Below are 4,614 nucleotides of genomic sequence, written 5' to 3'. Positions count from 1 at the left end.
CGATGAGATAACTCATTCCATTTAAGATAGCTTTTATCCAAAGACAGGCAATAACAAACGTTGGCAAGGATGTAGAGTAAAGAGAACCCTCTTACACTGTGGGTAGAAATGTAAATTAGTACGACCACTATGGAGGTTCTTCAAAAAACTAAAAATAAAGCTACCATACGATCCAGCAATATCACTATTAGGTATAAACCCAAAAGAAAGAAAATCAGTATATCAAAGAGACATCTGCACTACCATGTTTATTACAGCACTATCCACAATAGCCAAGACGTGGAAGTTACCTAAGTGTCCATCGACAAATGAATGGATACAGAAAATTCATCCATAAAAAAGAATGAGATCCTGTCATGTGCAAAAATATGGATTGAACTGGAGGTCATTATGTTAAGTGAAACAAGCCAGACATAGAAAGACAAACTTTGGATGTTCTCACTTATTTGTAGGAGCTAAAAATTAAAACAATTGAATTCACGGAGACAGAGAGCCTGAGAAAGGTACTAGCGGAGAGGCAGTGAAGATGGCTAAAGGGGCCGGGCGCAGTGGCTCACGCCTGTAATCCCAGCACTTTGGGAGGCCAAGGAGGGCAGATCGCCTGAGGTCAGGAATTTGAGACCAGCCTGACCAATATGGTGAAACCCCATCTCTACCAAAAATACAAAAATTATCTGGGTGTGGTGGCAGGTGCCTGTAATCCCAGCTACTTGGGAGGCTGAGGCATGAGAATCGCTTCATCCCGGGAGGCAGACGTTGCAAGCAGTTAAGCATGTCTGGAGCCGAGATTGCACCACTGCACTCCAGCCTGCACAACAGAGCAAGACTCCGTCTAAAAAATAAATAAGATGGCTAATGGGTACAAGAAGAGTTAGAATAAGTAAAAGCTAGTATTCAATAGCATAACAGGGTGACTATAGTCAATAATAATTTAATTGTACATTTAAAAATAACTAAAAAAGTGTAATTGGATTGTTTCTAACACAAAGGATAAAGGCTTGTGGTGACAGACACCCCATTTACTCTGAAGTGATTATTACCCATCGCATGCTTGTATCAACATATTTCATGTATCCCACAAACATATACACCTATGTACCCCCAAAAAATAAAAATTAAAAAAATAATCAGCAGAGATTTAAAAAAGAACATTGAACAACACAGGGTATTAACAGAAAAATCTACACACACGCACCCATACACATACACACACACACACACACACACACACACACAGAGAGATTAAGCAAATATGGCAAAGTATATATAATTACTGACTCTAGGAGGAAGGTATATGGGTACTCATTGCATTTACCTTTTAACTTTTGTATGTTTGAAAATCTTCATAACAAAGAAACACATTATATACCACTGTCAGAAAATATGCCATAATGGTTCAGTGATTCTACCCAGATGGTAGATTTATGGATGACTGTTATTTTCTTCTTTTACTTTGATGCATTTTCTGTAACGGACATATGTTATTTTTATTATCAACAATTAAAGCCTTATTCTGTTGAGCACTAAACAATTATCCTATCACATGTGTCTATTGTAATGTGTCCTTTTTGCTAAATTACTTGATAGTATAATAGATACGACAGAGGCCAGCCACCTTTTCTACCCCTCTTCACATTCCTGAGGTCTCCCTCTTACAGGCACAAGTTTAGGGCAATTTGTGTTTGAACTCTGATGTCAGGAAGCATCTTGGGAAAAGTTTCTAGACAAGTGGTTGCTTTACTATCTGCTTTACTAGTTAGGGTACACCCTCCCTAATGTTGTGCCATCAGTTTTAGGGCCATGTAAGTGACCCCCTAGATCAGGGAATGGCACCACCATCCAGCTGAGGTTGCTAGATGTCTTTTCCCTTGACAACCACCCCACCACCAATTCCACTTTCCAGACATGCTTAACTGCTTGCAATTCTCCTAAAAGACATGCTCTCTGAGCTCCAGGCCTTTGCACATATGGCACCCTTTGTCTAAATTAATGTTCCACAGCCTTTTTAATGTCATGGTTCACACAGAAAAAAATATTTATATAATACACAGTTGTAAAGTGGAAAGAATGTGGTGTTATCTACAAGGAACTTGCTAAAAAAATTCAATACAGAAGATACTTAATATTTAAGAAATATCCATATTTAAGATATTTAGATATACTTGATACTTAATGATATTTTAACAAAAACCTTTAGCTTACTAATCTAAAAATTGCTTTTTTCTTTGTAATTTGAAATAATTCCAAACTTACAATAGAGTTGCAACAATAATAGTGCAAATAACATTTTTCCTGAAACAGTAGAGAGTAAATTGCTAACATGATGCCCCAGTACCCACCACTAAGACTTTGGTGTATAATTGCAGTGAACAAGGACATTCTCCTACGTAACCACAATATAACCATCACAATTAGGAAATTAACATTGATCCATCACTACCAACGAACCCACAATCTCCATTCAAGTTTTGACAATTGTCCGAATAATGTGAATGGATCTAGTCCAGAATCACGCTCTGCTTTTGGTTGTCATGCCTCTTAAGTCTCCTTGCCTTTGTTGAACCTGACTCTTCTGAAGATTGCAGACTTATAGGCTAGTTACTTTGTATAATGTACCTCAATTTGAATTTGTCTAATATTTCCTCATAATTAGACTAAGATTATATATTTTGACAAGAATGTCACAGAAGTGACAAGGCAACCTATCAGGTAGCACATGATTTCTTTTTGTGCCATTACTGTCAATTTTAATCACTCAATTAAGGCAATGTCTGCCAGATTTTCCACTCTGAAGTTGCTTTTGTTCCACTTTGTAAGTACTAAATTTGTGTGGAGGTATTTTGAAACTACATAATATCCCTTTCCTTATCAAACTTTCATCCACTAATTTTTAATATTCATTGATGATTCTTGGCTGAATCTACGATCATTTGTAAATCCATGATCATTTATAAATGGTGATTTTCCTACTCAAGCATTACATCTATACTTACTAGATCTCTTCTCCCCAATTATTTATTCATGTATTTATATCCATATGGACTTATGAATTCTTGTTTTTATTCCATGGGTTGTAATCTTCTACTACTATTATTTATTTTGGCACCCAAAGTATGTCAGATTTGGCCACGGAGAATTCATTCAAATTGACTTCTGTGTTCTTTTGACATGTCTCCATAATTCTTTGAGCACGTTTTACTTTCTGGCCTGACAAGATATTTTAGGCTCATCTTGAACTTTCCCTGCCCTATCCTGAAATCAGCGACTTCAAGAAATCTTGGTTCCTTTTGGTGGAGAATGGTACTTAGAAATCAACTATTGGCACTAGATATGGCACACTGCTGTCGGGGTGTTGCTGCCCGAAGACAGAGCTGGGGATATATGTATATATACATACCCATGGCACATTATGTATACACAGACATTAATGTATGTAATTCACACATTACATCTATATTTATTTCTACATCAATCTATTTAACCATGAGTTCACACCAGTACCTCAATTCCAATCCAATACCACAAAGCTTATTCCAGTTTTTTTTCTTTTGCATATTTATAACTCTCTTCTCTGACAGTGGAAAACTTGGCTCCCATTTTCCTCAATATATTTACTTATTGGTTCAGTCTTGCCTATGTATAACCAATTTCCCTTCCTGCTACCACCCCTTCACAAAGATGGCCTGCTTCCCTGCTCAGACTCTCATACACTGCACTGGCGCATCACTGCTGTCGCAGGCCTCTCCTATGTAGGTGCCTTCCCCACCTTGCTGTGCCTCAATGCCCCATGCCAGGCCACAACCATCCCTCTGCAGAGATTCTCTCTCCACCCCAATCAAGCTCTGACACATAGTGCCAAGCCAGCAAGTATCTTCCTCACCCCACTTAGGCTCTAACATTTATCACTGAGCTATGAACTCCATCCCAAAATCTAGGTGCCTTCCTCACCTGGTTCAAGCCCCAACACCCTGTGCCAGGTTTCTGCTGTTACCACCCTCCTATGTAGAAAACCTCCTCACCTCTCTCAAGTTCCAACCACCACATGGGCTGTTACAACCCTCCCCCTCACAGACCACTTCCCACTCCACATGGGTTCTGATACCCCATGCCAGGCTGCCCCCAGCACCATCCAATGCATACGTCTATCTTGCTCAGCCCTACCTAATGGGTTTTTTATTGAATTATTTAGAAAAAAAATGAAAGTAGGAAAGAAAAGAAGGGAAAAGAAAGAAAAGAACAGGTTTCATACTTGAAATGGCCATATACAATTCCTGATCAAAACTTTTTAATGATAGTCTTTTCCATTTCTTATATTCACCATCCACAAGAAGCCTTATTCATGATAAGTGGCTGCAAACTTAAAACAGTTTTTATAACCATTTTAAAATGAGCCACAACTGAAATTTCATTTAAATAATCTAATACCTCTTCCTTTTCTTTCATTGGAAAATGAAAGCATTTCCAATGATGTGATATCTTAAAATTTAAAAGATGACTGGCTGCTATAAGAATTCTAGACTGTAGAATAGAGAGCAGGGGAATCAGTAGGAGTCTACCACAGCAGTTCAAGGAGGAGATAATGATGGCTGGGACTAGGCTGGTAGTAGAAAACAG

Source organism: Piliocolobus tephrosceles, chromosome 4 (assembly GCF_002776525.5).
Source record: "Piliocolobus tephrosceles isolate RC106 chromosome 4, ASM277652v3, whole genome shotgun sequence".
In the NCBI taxonomy this organism is placed as follows: domain Eukaryota; kingdom Metazoa; phylum Chordata; class Mammalia; order Primates; family Cercopithecidae; genus Piliocolobus; species Piliocolobus tephrosceles.
Note: the sequence above shows the minus strand (reverse complement) of the source record.